The sequence below is a fragment of the Limanda limanda genome, chromosome 7, assembly GCF_963576545.1.
Source record: "Limanda limanda chromosome 7, fLimLim1.1, whole genome shotgun sequence".
NCBI classification, from domain to species: domain Eukaryota; kingdom Metazoa; phylum Chordata; class Actinopteri; order Pleuronectiformes; family Pleuronectidae; genus Limanda; species Limanda limanda.
The window spans coordinates 2,731,015-2,746,187 of record NC_083642.1 but is presented as its reverse complement, the minus strand read 5'-3'; positions in this window follow the sequence as shown (position 1 = coordinate 2,746,187).

The window sequence follows — 15,173 nt, the reverse complement described above, 5'->3', positions numbered from 1 at the left end:
TCCAACATGTCTGATCTGATATTTATCTTCAGGTCACAGACTGGACTGAGGTCAGCAGCATGTTGAGAGTCTGTGTTGACATGATGACGATCCACAACAACAGGAGGACACATTCTAATATTCATATTTCTTTATCCAGGTTGGATCGCTGCGGTCTGACAGAGATCAGCTGTTCTTCTCTGGCTTCAGCTCTGAGGTCAAACCCCTCTCATCTGAGAGAACTGGATCTGAGTCTAAACTTCCTGCAGGCCTCAGCAGTGAAGGAGCTGCTTGATCTACAGCAGAGTCCAACCTGTCGACTGGAGACTCTGAGGTCAGTAGATGGGTGGAGTCAGTCCACGCTGCTTTCATCAGTATTTCACTAAACACAGTCAGTATCACAGATCCAGGGTCTGTGCTACCAAGCAGGATTTGTGGTTATCAGGTTCACTTCAGGTTTAGTTTTTTCAGTCCTACGAAGCTCGTCCACTTCTTAACGAGGTAAATCACCATGGTAACTTCTGATGAACGGCTCACCTGCTCCAGGTTAAGTTGGAGATCAACCCGTATCAAAGCTCCGCCCACTGACCACAGTGACTCTCCACTGTTGTGTGGTGCACACTCTCCTTAAAGGGACGGATAAGAGAAGTTTAAATCAACGTCTGGTTGGTTCAGTTGATCTCTAACTCACCCAGAACATCTCAATGTCTCCAGACTCATCCTGTCCCCAAAACACCAGATGACCTCAGTCAGCTTCCTGGAGACAGGTCCATGTGTGTGTCCTCAGAGACAGTGTGTGTCCTCAGAGACAGTGTGTCAGTGTGTGTCTTCAGAGACAGTGTGTGTCCTCAGAGACAGTGAGACAGTGTGTGTCCTCAGAGACAGTGAGACAGTGTGTGTCCTCAGAGACAGTGAGTCAGTGTGTGTCCTCAGAGACAGTGAGACAGTGTGTGTCCTCAGAGACAGTGTGTGTCCTTAGAGACTGTGAGACAGTGTGTGTCCTCAGAGACAGTGAGACAGTGTGTGTCCTCAGAGACAGTGAGTCAGTGTGTGTCCTCAGAGACAGTGAGACAGTGTGTGTCCTCAGAGACAGTGAGACAGTGTGTGTCCTCAGAGACAGTGAGACAGTGTGTGTCCTCAGAGACAGTGAGTCAGTGTGTGTCCTCAGAGACAGTGAGACAGTGTGTGTCCTCAGAGACAGTGTGTGTCCTTAGAGACTGTGAGACAGTGTGTGTCCTCAGAGACAGTGAGACAGTGTGTGTCCTCAGAGACAGTGAGTCAGTGTGTGTCCTCAGAGACAGTGAGACAGTGTGTGTCCTCAGAGACAGTGAGACAGTGTGTGTCCTCAGAGACAGTGAGACAGTGTGTGTCCTCAGAGACAGTGAGTCAGTGTGTGTCCTCAGAGACAGTGAGACAGTGTGTGTCCTCAGAGACAGTGTGTGTCCTCAGAGACTGTGAGACAGTGTGTGTCCTCAGAGACAGTGAGACAGTGTGTGTCCTCAGAGACAGTGAGACAGTGTGTGTCCTCAGAGACAGTGTGTGTCCTCAGAGACTGTGAGACAGTGTGTGTCCTCAGAGACAGTGAGACAGTGTGTGTCCTCAGAGACAGTGAGTCAGTGTGTGTCCTCAGAGACAGTGAGACTGTGTGTGTCCTCAGAGACAGTGTGTGTCCTCAGAGACTGTGAGACAGTGTGTGTCCTCAGAGACAGTGAGACAGTGTGTGTCCTCAGAGACAGTGAGACAGTGTGTGTCCTCAGAGACAGTGTGTGTCCTCAGAGACTGTGAGACAGTGTGTGTCCTCAGAGACAGTGAGACAGTGTGTGTCCTCAGAGACATTGAGTCAATGTGTGTCCTCAGAGACAGTGTGTGTCCTCAGAGACAGTGAGACAGTGTATGTCCTCAGAGACAGTGAGACAGTGTGTGTCCTCAGAGACAGTGAGTCAGTGTGTGTCCTCAGAGACAGTGTGTGTCCTCAGAGACAGTGAGACAGTGTGTGTCCTCAGAGACAGTGAGTCAGTGTGTGTCCTCAGAGACAGTGAGTCAGTGTGTATCCTCAGAGACAGTGTGTGTCCTCAGAGACAGACAGATAGATAGATAGATAGATAGATAGATAGATAGATAGATAGATAGATAGATAGATAGATAGATAGATAGATAGATAGATAGATAGATAGATAGATAGATAGATAGATAGATAGATAGATAGATAGATAGATAGATAGATAGATAGATAGATAGATAGATAGATAGATAGATAGATAGATAGATAGATAGATAACTTTATTCATCCCCGAAGGGAAATTAAGTCGTCATAGCAGCCGGTATATTTGAATACAATAAAATAGAATAAAATTAAAAAATATTGAGGTAGAAAGAATAAAAAACAGAAGCACAAGATAAAATAAAATAAAATAGGTAGATAAGGTGCAGTGGCAAGATGATGGTAAAAGTACTGATGATATGATGGTAATGGTATTGTTAGACAGTATATAAGAATAGTACAGTATATAGTATATAATATAACATAATATATATCTATATGATAGTAATTATACCAATATAAAAGCAGTATATGGTAATAATGGCAGCAACAGTATATATAATAATAATAGTAATGGTGATATAATAATAGTAATTATAACATGTACACATGTATAAATATGTGTATATAGACTTATGTAAACAAGAATATACAGAGAGTATGATATGATATATAGTAGAAGTATGAATATGAATATAAGTATTTGACTATACAATAGGTAATATAATATACTATGAGTCTAAGAATATGTAGACAGAGTGTGCAAAAGACAATATTATTGTATAAAATGATATATAATATCAATATGGTTTATATGAACACATATCACATATGATGTGAAGTAAGTGTATATGGAGCGGTTGTACAGGTCCACAGTGCAGGAGACATGTTTAGTGCAGTTCTGTGATGGAGGCTCTGACAGAGGGGGAGGAGTTGAACAGTCTTATTGCAGTTGGGAGGAACGACTTCCTGTATCGTTCCATCGAGCAGCGGGGGGGTTAAATGAGTCTGTGGCTGAAGCTGCTCCTTACAGTATGTGTCCTCAGAGACAGTGTGTGTCCTCAGAGACAGTGAGACAGTGACTGTCCTCAGAGACAGTAAGTCAGTGTGTGTCCTCAGAGACAGTGAGACAGTGTGTGTCCTCAGAGACAGTGAGACAGTGAGTGTCCTCAGAGACAGTGTGTGTCCTCAGAGACTGTGAGACAGTGTGTGTCCTCAGAGACAGTGAGTCAGTGTGTGTCCTCAGAGACAGTGTGTGTCCTCAGAGACAGTGAGTCAGTGTGTGTCCTCAGAGACAGTGTGTGTCCTCAGAGACAGTGAGACAGTGGGTGTGTGGGGGGAAGGTGTGTGTGTGTGTGGGGGGGAGGGGTGTGTGTGAATGAGTGTGTGTCTGTTGTGTGTGTGTGGGTGGGTTTGTGTGTGTGTGTGTGTGGGGGGGGGAGGGTGTGTGTGTGTGAGTGAGTGTGTGTTTGTTGTGTGTGTGTGTGGGGGGGGGTGCATGTCCAGGTTCCATGTTGACTTCACAACAATATGAGGTCACTGTGACCATGAACATGTTATGTGACCTTTGACCTCTGACCTCCTGAATCTCATGAGTTCCTCTGTTAGTCTGAATGAACATGTTCTGTGACCTTGAACTTTGACCTCTGACCACCTGAATCTCATGAGTTCCTCTGTTAGTTTGAATGAACATGTTCTGTGACCTTGACCTTTGACCTCTGACCACCTGAATCTCATGAGTTCCTCTGTTAGTCTGAATGAAGCTTGAACCAAATCTGAAAGGATTCTCTTGAGGAGTTTTTAACAAAGAGGGGATTTACCAGGGTGAGGGTCACACGATCACGTTTTGTATGAATGTTGTGTTTTCTGATTTAATTCTCACAGATTTGATATTTTCTTTAATTACAGACTCTGGGCTTGTCGACTCTCAGAGACTCACTGTGAAGTCGTGGCCTCAGCTCTGAAGTCAGACCCCTCACATCTGAGAGAACTGGATCTGAGTGACAACATCCTGTTTGATTCAGAAGTGAAGCTGCTGTGTTCTGGACTGGAGAGTCCAAACTGTCGACTGGAGACTCTGAGGTCCTTAAATCCTTCTTCACTTTTCAGACTTTCTTTCTTATTGGGTCATTATTTATTTAACTTGTCTCAGTTCTGCTCTGCTCACTGTCCCTCAGTCATCTGTCCCTCACCCAGCCTGTCAGTCACGTCCACCTCATCAACTCCATTCACCTGCACTCACCTGCTCCTGATCACTGAGAAAGTGTCAGTAAATAACATGTGGACTGAGGCCGAGCACTTGTCCTCCTCTGGTTTTCAGAATAAGACACATTCTCATTGAAACACGTTGGACAGTTGATAAGTATAGAAACAAACAGGAAGTGACATCAGGAGCCGTCCCTACTTTAAACAGTGTTTAATTACACAAACCTGCTCAGTGACCAACACACAGAGAAGAAGCTGATGAATGAAACAATGGTCCAACATGTCTGATCTGATATTTATCTTCAGGTCACAGACTGGACTGAGGTCAGCAGCATGTTGAGAGTCTGTGTTGACATGATGATGATCCACAACAACAGGAGGACACATTCTAATATTCATATTTCTTTATCCAGGTTGAGGTACTGCAGACTGACAAGGATCAGCTCTTCTTCTCTGGCTTCAGCTCTGAGGTCAAACCCCTCTCATCTGAGAGAACTGGATCTGAGAGACAACAACCTGCAGGACTCAGCAGTGAAGGAGCTGGTTGATCTACAGCAGAGTCCAACCTGTCGACTGGAGACTCTGAGGTCAGTAGATGGGTGGAGTCAGTCCACGCTGCTTTCATCAGTATTTTACTAAACACAGTCAGTATCACAGATCCAGGGTCTGTGCTACCAAGCAGGATCTGTGGTTATCAGGTTCACTTCAGGTTTAGTTTTTTCAGTCCTACGAAGCTCGTCCACTTCTTAACGAGGTAAATCACCATGGTAACTTCTGATGAACGGCTAACCTGCTCCAGGTTAAGTTGGAGATCAGCCGGTATCAAAGCTCCGCCCACTGACCACAGTGACTCTCCACTGTTGTGTGGTGCACACTCTCCTTAAAGGGACGGATAAGGGAAGTTTAAATCAACGTCTGGTTGGTTCAGTTGATCTCTAACTCACCCAGAACATCTCAATGTCTCCAGACTCATCCTGTCCCCAAAACACCAGATGACCTCAGCCAGCTTCCTGGAGACAGGTCCATGTGTGTGTCCTCAGAGACAGTGAAACAGTGTGTGTCCTCAGAGTCAGTGAGACAGTGTGTGTCCTCAGAGACAGTGAGACAGTGTGTGTCCTCAGAGACAGTGAGACAGTGTGTGTCCTCAGAGACAGTGAGACAGTGAGTGTCCTCAGGGACAGTGTGTGTCCTCAGAGACAGTGAGACAGTGTGTTTCTTCTTGTCTTCCACTCGTCTTGTTAGTAAACAACAGATTCAGATCTGATCAGAACTGATCAGGTGGATCTTTGTCACAGCTCTGAGATCAGTGGGACTGAAGCCTCTCCTCATCACCATGGTAACCAGGAGCTCTTTATACAGAGCAGAACCTCTGCTGAGGTCCATCCGACTGAAGTCCCTGCTGCTCTTTCTACTGGATGAGCTGCATCACTGACTCACAGCTGATGAAGTGAGTCTCTGTGAAACTGATGTCTTCTTCTCTCAACAGGTGGGAGGGGTCTTCGTGGAGCTGAGTGTGAAGAGGACAGTGTGTGTGGACGGAGGCTGAGCTGTGTCCTGAGGATCCAGAGGCTGAAGCAGCAGCAGCTTGTGTGTAGTCTCCAATCTACACAACCCCTAATCTGCATGTGTTTGTGAGATGAAGCCGGAGCACCTGGAGAAAACACGTGGAGAACATGCAGACTCCACACAGGAAGACCCATCTGAACCGGATTCAAACCAGCAACCTTCCTGCCCAGATTGTGTTTATTCACATGAAGAATGTGTTTATTGAAATGACACAACACAAGCAGAATATATTAACTCTCTATAAAGAGTCACATACAGTGTGTTTAAGTTTGTCTTTATTATTTTCCACCGTTGTCCCTCAGTCTGTCTCCATGTGTGTAGAACCACATTCTGTGTATATGTTTGTTTATGATCTTAAAGTTCCTGGATTCACGTCACAAATTGATTTAGTTCAACACAAAGTTCAACACATTGAAATCACTTTGAGTTTAAAATCAGAGTTTTGTCTTTGACACAAAAGATCAAAACTCTGGACTTAAAAATGGGACGTTTTCATTTCTGCATCAGGTGCAGAGCGGTGGTGGCTTTTCTACTTTTGACCCACAGGTGGCGCTGCAGTGTAACAGCAGCACATCCCAGTCAAAGCCTTTTAGCATGCCGGGAAATAATTGATGATGGGAGGTTCGCAGCAGAGACAAGGGACAGAACGTGTCTGACTTTAAATGTTCACGTCTCTCCGTCGTGTTGACTGTCGACATTAAATGAACCTTCCAATATAATTTGACAATCAGCTCTAAATAAAAGCTTTTGATGTAAACCTGTCTCATGTAACTTGTGTTGGTCTCTCACAAGCTCTCAAGGCTCATTGAACCCAACACACAATGAAACATGTTCTTATGATCCACGTGCACATTTTAATTACTCATCCGTCTTTCACACGTTTTCTTTGCTCTTCGTTATTATATAAATATCATAAAGAAAAGTGAAGGTGTGCAAATACAACAGATGTGAACAGCCTCCATGTTTTCAACTCTGACTTCAGAGGTCATCAACACAATAACTTCACAAAATCATTGAGGCCAAATGTATTGATTAACGCATTTCCGGTTTCATGCCCAACAATACCGGCAGAAACCACCGAAGATTTAGAAGAATGAATATGGACCAAATAGAAGAGCGTTTGGCAGAAGAGATCTGACAGTATGACCACTTGTATAACCCGTCACTGACTGGAGGATTTGTCCTATGAGGAGCAGCGGTGGCGACGTAAATAAACAGTCGTCGACGACTGCCACACACAAAGAAGGCGTCTCTAAGGTTGTCTTTGACAGAAAACGTTACTCCACCTAGTGTTCTGGAGGTGAATTGCTTTGCAAACCCTGGAGAATCATAAATTAAAACAAGTCCTTTGACACAGCTGCTTGAAAAGCTGCAGCCGCAGTTGCAGAAGCATGCGCCGGCCTTAACGTATTGACATTCAAGGACGTACGTTAAGCTTTTTGTCAAATGACATTTAACAACAATAACAACAATATTAATAATAATAATGCAGTTGTACGTTTAAACCATCAATTTACAAATAAATGCCTTTTTTAATTAATACTATTATTATTCAAATTATTATTTTTTGAAACTTTAAATGACTGGATGTTGTCAGGATTCAATATTTTAGCTGGTGTGTGGGTCTGACTGAACTCTTTGCAATAAAGAAAGGAGGGGGAAAGCATGAGCAGTTTGAGCCAGATATTATGCCTTCACACAAATTATTAATAATAACCTTTTCCTTCCTAGTGTTAAATCATTTTTGTTTAGTCTCATACCTGTCTTGATAAAAGGTCTGATAAGAGCCTCGTTTTGAAGACTGTGAAATCTGTGACATACTATACACTGTACTTTAACTTGTTCTCATATTTTGATATTAAAGCGTAACTCCCTTAGATTCATTTAACATCACATAGAGTTCAAGCAGATGTCCCAGGTTCGGAGTGACATTGTTTGGCTTCGTTGTTTTGAATGTTTACAGTCAGGACAGTGTTTTGATGAAGCAGGAACATAATATTCTTTGCTCCAATGGACAACACCACTGATCTACAATATGTCAGCTGTGTCAAGGCCGGTCAAGAGATGAACATATTGCCTAAGCAACTAAAGGAGACTTTGCTCCTTGTCACTTCCTTATTCCAATGCCAAGAGGATGGCCTACACCTGCGCACTTTCCAGGAGGAAGAACCAAGATCTACTGTTATAAAATAGACAGGCGCCGGCTGTTTGATGCGTTGTAATGCGACTCGAGACTTCCCCAGGGCTGCTAGAGTTCTGGGGTAGTGTGTTGGAGGCCCATTGTTTTGCTGATTGATACCTTTCATTGCTTCCTAAATAAATACTTGATTGAACCAAACCGAGTTCGGCTCTTCTCACATTTAGGAGAAACGACCACGCAACAACAATATAAATTAAAAAAAAGATCTGTATACGATGAATGAAGCTCAAAACTGAGCAGAAAGAAGGAAACGACTTCATGTGTCGGATGTTTCTGTGTCCGTTTCTTGAGGTGATGAGAAGGAGAGTCCATCAGTAAATCAGGTTAATTATCCTCCTGGTGTCAGAGATCTATAATCTGTGAGGAGAGGAGGAGAGAGGAGAGGAGGAGAGGTGAGGAGAGGAGGAGAGGAGAAGAGAGGAGAGGAGAAGTGAGGAGAGGAGGAGAGGAGGAGAGGAGGAGAGGAGGAGAGGAGGAGAGGAGGAGAGGTGAGGTGAGGTGAGGAGAGGAGGAGAGGAGGAGAGGAGGAGAGGAGGAGAGGAGGAGAGGAGAGGAGAGCTGGAGAGGAGGAAAGAAGAGGAGGAGAGGTGAGGAGAGGTGAGGAGAGGAGGAGAGGAGGAGAGGAGGAGAGGAGGAGAGGAGGAGAGGAGGAGAGGAGGAGAGGAGGAGAGGAGAGGTTTTTTGGTTTTTCAAAATCCATTTATTTTCTATTTCCAGGAACAAAAACACTTCTTACGTCAACCACCAGCTGTAAACCCCAACCAAACAAGGTTAATAAATACTACATATGGATTATTTTCGATATATACACACACACACACGTACATACCCACTCACACATCCATACAAACTGTAGTATCTCAAATTACAGGTTAATATTCAGTTTCCCGTCTTCCCCAAGGGTGCATAGAATCCCCGCAACAGCCCATATGTGGCTAAATGTCATCAAATTGTCCATCATTTTGTAGTAGGCATGTTCTACTTTGAGTCTGGCTTTCAGAAATCCAACCAGCATTGGCGCCGGATGCACGCTACCAGTGTCCAGTGCTTGGTTCCTCCGTGTCAGCCAAATGGCTAGCTTTGCAGAACCAGAGACAAAGTTTACCAGGTTGTGTACAGCTTTTTCCTTTACAGAATATTTCGGACCATAAATGAACAAACCAAATGAAAATACCTCTCCCAGGCCCTGAAACCACCCTTTCAACACATTAAAGAGTGCTTCCAGCCGTGGACACTGAACAAATAAATGTTCCAGTGTTTCAGCTTGGGAGCAGAACGTACACCCCTCCCCCAGCTCCCGATCAAGGTGCGCTCTGTATCTGTTTGTAGCTATCGCCCCGTGCACTACCCTCCACTGGAGGTCTGCTGTCCGTTTTTTCAATGGGCAGCTTGTACAGGGACCGCCAGCTGCCTTTCGGAGAAGCCTCTGGCTCCAACAGCCCAGTCCACCTCGACTCTCTCATCCCTTCCAGAGAGTGCAAATTGCGAACCTTTACACAGGTCTGGTAGACAGACTTTTTTTTATCCACAGTCTGAAAGATGTCCAGGTGAGAAGTTGGGAAGGACACCAGCTGACCACGCCTCTCCTGCCACTCCCCTACCGCTGGGCTAATGAATAAGGAGGGGAAACTGTATTCCGAGTCATCACTCCACTGGTCACACAGAGCATTGTTCCTTGCAAAGACTCTCATGGTTTGCGGCAGGGCGGCACAGATCTCCTCCAACACTTTGTTTATCAGTCTGGTAGACTTGATATTGCTGCTCTCTCTCAGGGTTTCCACCGATGTTGCTGTCATCTTTATCAGATGGCCCAGTTTGGTGCATCCAGCTCGTCTGAGACTGGCAGACTGCAGTGTTTCCGACCTCATAAAGTCATTGAAGAACAGCGGTTCATCAAACAGCCACAAACCAGGTGTTTCATTGTTTTCTCGTCTGACACGAAAAATCTGCCATGCATCTATCACCGATTTGTAAAACGGGGTCAGCCCGGTGAGATCCATGTCCTCCGATCTTAATAGGAAGAGATGTTTGTCGTAGCCTAATCTTCCAGCTCTCCTCAGCAGCAGACGTGCCGCATCAACCCACCTCGGGCCACAGTTGTAAAGTAGTCTTTGTGCTGCCCGAAGTCAAAAAGCGGCAATTTTAGACTTGATGTCCACCAGTCCCTGTCCTCCTTCAACCACCGGCAGATAGAGGACTGCTGCCCGAACCCAGTGTTTACCAGACCAGAAGAAATCCAGTATGGCTCTTTGTAGCTCCTCAAGTAGTCCTCTTGGTGGCGTCAGTGCCGTGAGCTTGTGCCAGAGAGTCGAGACAACTAAACTGCCGGCAACCAAAGCTCCTCCCCTATAGGACAGCTGGGGTATCAACCATTTCCACTTAGACAACCGAGCACACACCTTCTCCTTCACTCCCTCCCAGTTTTTTGTTAGAAACCCGTCGCTGCCCAAAAATACACCCAAAACTCTTAACCCCTCCTTCCCCCACTCAAGACCACCAGGCAGACCTGGTATTGCTTGACCTCTCCACTGTCCCACCAACAAAGCCTCACTCTTTTCCCAGTTCACCCGTGCAGAGGAAGCCTTACCATACAGTGAAAGTGCTTCTTGTAAAGTAGATAAATCTTGTTGATTAGAGACCAACACATTTACATCATCTGCATAAGCCGAGACTATGAGGGAATACTCAGGATCTGGGAAACCAGGCAGCGAGAGACGACTGATCTTACCCCTCAACCTGCAAAGCAAGGGCTCGATGGCCAGACTGTATAGCTGCCCAGAGATTGGACAGCCTTGTCTTATCCCCCGCTGTACATGGATTGGTCGACTCAGCCCTGTCCCCATCTTTATCATGCATTGTGCACCATTGTATAATAGGCTGAGCCATGCAAGAAACCCATCCCCTAAACCAAAAGCTCTTAATGCGGCAAATAAATAAGAGTGATCTACCCTATCAAAAGCTTTCTCTTGATCTAACGAAACAATTCCACAGTCAAACTCATATTTTTTACATACATCAATAACATCTCTTATTAGAAAAATATTGTCCATGATTGTCCGATCTGGTATAAGTGAGCAGAATGTTCTTTAAATATCAGAAGTAAATGTACAAAATGAGTTTTACTGTTACTTCTGCCAAGGAGCTGATGACTCGTGTTTTTGTTTTGAGGATAATTCAGTGATTTAATGAAATATTACAGGACTGTGAGTGAACTGGTGCAGATCCAAATAAAGATCCACATCTAGTGAATTTAAAAATCTGTTAATCTGAATAATTCTTCCACCTCTGATGAGTTTCTCCTGTGTTCATGTTTTATATACTTTTAACCAGATGAACATCCGTCCTGCAGGACACACGTTATTCAACACATCCACTGTGTTCACACCTGGAAACACCGGAGAACTTCAACGTATGATCAGAGACAAGAAAAATAAGAAATCAGCAAAGTGCAGGATCTTTATTTGATATAATGTGAAGTGCTGCGGCACAAAATGGCAGCAGAGCGATAAATCCATAAGGCTTCTTCTGAACTAAACCAAACTGCTGAGTGTCTCCATCGTTCACGAGGAGAAACACCTGCAGATGATAAACCATAGAGTTTATAAATAGATGAACCAGTTTCATGTCCTTAACGTTCACCGACAATCCGCTTGTGTTCGTAAAACTCACTTCCACCTACAGAAAAATACAAAATAAAACAGCAGTGTGCAAATCCATCGACTCTGACCCGAGAAGCCGGGACCTTCGACCTTTGACCCCTGAGTGTGACCTGCGATCAGGGGAGGACGTGGTGAACAGCAGGAAGTGCTACACAATTCAGAAACCTTCAAAAATAAGAAACTAAAATAAGGAATAACTGGATTTTACTGCAATAATTCTAATATTTAAACTCTTATTATTATCTTTAAACTCTAATCGTATTTCTATTCAATATACCAAATAATAATAGAAGTATGATATGTACTTTATATTACATCTGGGTGTACAACAGTACTTATTCAAAACATCAATCTCTGTTAAACCCACAGTGACCCTGTGTGTTCTACAGATCAGGCTCTCAGGCGCCGCAGGTTTCCCCCCCGATGTGATGTCACACGTCTGAGACACCTGAACCAGGTCCGAGGCCGGGTCAGGTGATCTGCCGCCTGGTGGTGGTTGTTCAACGGTGCAGAAGACACTAAAGATCCTGTGACTCTGCCATGTGTGAGGACTCCTCAGATCTCCAGGGTTATGTCTCCCTCTAGGGGCCGGAGTGTTCCTGTGAAGCCTGATGATTTGAGTCCTGATGATTTGAGTCCTGATGATTTGAGTCCTGATGATTTGAGTCCTGATGATTCGAGTCCTGATGATTTGAGTCCTCGCCGCCGTGGAAGCGCCGGTGGTCGGATTCTGCAACGACTCTGCAGCTTCTTTGGCTTCGCAAAAAAGTTGAGTCTCAAGGTTTCAAGTCAGCAGATTAGAGAGCGTCTCCTTCCCTTGTACATACAGGTCCATGCTGCACAAGTGTGTGTGTGTGTGTCAGTGTGTGTGTGTGTGTGTGTGTGTCAGTGTGTTTGTATGGGGGGAGGAGTCTTGTGATGCCCAGTGAACCTGAGATCCTGCCTTGGAGTGCCGTCTGGCCTCCATGATGGAGAAGGCCTCCTGCTCCTCGCTCATCTCCTTCAGCCTCTTCTCCTCCAGGAAGGAGACCAGCGAGTCCCTCATGTCCACCACCTCGATCATCTGCTGCAGGACCCGCTCCTCCTCCACCTCCTGCTCCTGCGTCTTGTCTGCCGGACAAACACAAGGACACACACTTTGAAGCAGCTATGACCAACATATTTATAATATTAGATGTAAAAACAATACGAAGGGTGTCTCCTGAATCTGTAGCTCCCCTGGTCCCCTCAGCTTTATCAGCTCCACATGTGTTTGTATTTGTTTGTCTGTTATTTAGCAGGATTACTGACAATCAAAAGCTCTCTTCAACAGTCGTTAACAACTCGTGTTTTCATGAGCGCACAGAAAAACCACACACACCATTCAGCTCCATGAACTTCCTGAGCTCCAGCTCCAACATGCTCTGCTTGTCCTCCAGCTCCAGCTGTCGAGACCTGGGAGAGAAACACAAACATCGGCCGAGTCACGACAACGTGGCGACAGAAGCAAGTCATCGCAAAAGGATGAGCAGCGACTCCAGTCTGAACACACAACACAGAACAGACAACACAGTGTGTCCTGAGGCGGAAGTCTGATGTTATGGACGCTCTTGCAGCCGTGCCACTTCTACCACGCACACAAAAGCCGTGTTGTGTTCCCCAGTGTTGACGAGACAGGAGTTGACTGTGCAGCAACTGTTTACAAGTGAGTCACTCACGCCACCATGAGGTCAGACTCCTCAGAAACCAGCGCGTTCTTCTCGTGGACGAGTTGGATCCAATGCTCGATCATGTCGGGGGAGCCGCTGCTGCCTGGAGGAGGAGGAAACACACAGTTCTGTCTTCAGTGTGTTTAACAGAAGCCAAAGTGCTTTCATACATGTGACTGAAATGATGCAGGAGGCTTTAAAATGTGACACAGCTTCTATAAACTACAGTAGTTGATGTCTTCTGGCTGAAGGAAACACAACTTCTGGTTAAAATCTGTTTAAACTGTTCGGCTCATAAAAGAAAACGTTTTAAAAGTCCTTTAAAAAGAAATAAACAAGGCCCTTTATCATATGAGGAATTAGAAATCCTGAATGTTTGGTTACGTGTGGTTCTTACTGGCCTCTCCTCTCAGAGTTACAGCACGTCTGTATAAATATGCAACATGTATGATATGTTGTACATGTATGTGTGTGAATGTAAACACATGTGCACGGTCACAACTTGATAGCAAATGTAAAAATGTGAGAATAAAGTATTCTCAAATAAAAATGTTTACTGCAGCTCGTTCATCATCACCGAAGGAAAAACTTTAAATTCTCCTGTTGATTCAAAGAACCTCAGCTCGTTAAATTTTAAGATTTCTGGAACAAAATCATCATCATCTTGAATCTGAGTGAGATTTACTTACGAGCCCAACTCGTCCATGATGTCAAACACGTCCTGGATGTTCTCGGTGTTCTTCTTCCACACGTAGTCGCCCTCCTGACGGCCCATGTCTGCTGGCAGCGGGGGGGTTTCTTTCAGACGCGAGGAGAGAGAGAGAGAAAGGCACAAAAATGATTCTGGATAATAATCCTGCAGTTTAATATCCAGACATCATCAGGGACAAAAAATCCTCAGGGATTACGGACGAGTCGTGAGACAGCAGGCGTCTCCAGGAGGACGCAGCAGGTCTTTGTTGGAGCTCTAATCTGATCTGGACCTGACTCACAGGAGGGGGGGGGGGGCAGCGTCAGGCTCTGAAAACACTGGACGACTCTGCTGGGCATGAACACGGGGGGGAGCAAGAATAAAATCTGTGCATTGGAATTTCTCTGCTCTGCCTGGTCCAAAATATTAAAGATTAAAAGTTCAGCAGTAATAATAACACAGAGTTCTGATGTGTTATAGTTATATAATGAGCTGGTGCAGTTTGAGGACACTTATCTAATGACTGATCCCACAGAGCAGCAGGTACCCAGGAGGATTAGCACACTTTAAAACAAACAGGTTATCCACTCCAGTTTCCTGCCTTCTTTTCTCTTATATAATGGATTAGTGACTCTTCACATGGAGGCCTGACCTTGTCACGGCTCTCTGCTGGAGGAGGAGGAGGAGGAGGAGGAGGAGGAGGAGGAGGAGGAGGAGGAGGAGGAGGAGGAGGAGGAGGAGGAGGAGGAGGAGGAGAAGGAGGAGGAGGAGGAGGAGGAGGAGCAGAGACTCGTACCTGCAACAGGTCGAGCAGGAGAAAAACCTGAACTGCCAGAGAGCGGAGGCACTTGTTGAGCATTAAAGCAAAAGTCATGAAATCTGTGGATAACAACTGGAGGGAAAAGCTGTTGTTGTTTCTGCTCCTGCATGAATCCACATGTAAACAATGTAAAACATGATATCTACATATTAAAGCCTGATTCTAACTCAGTCTCTCTCCACTCACTGATGAGCTCTGATGTCTCTGATGCTCTCACATCATCACAGAGGATCAACCACATTCTCATGGAGATTAAAGCACAAACAACACGATGCAGCGTCACAACCTGAGGCACTGATCCAGATTTCAATGCAGAGACTTTAA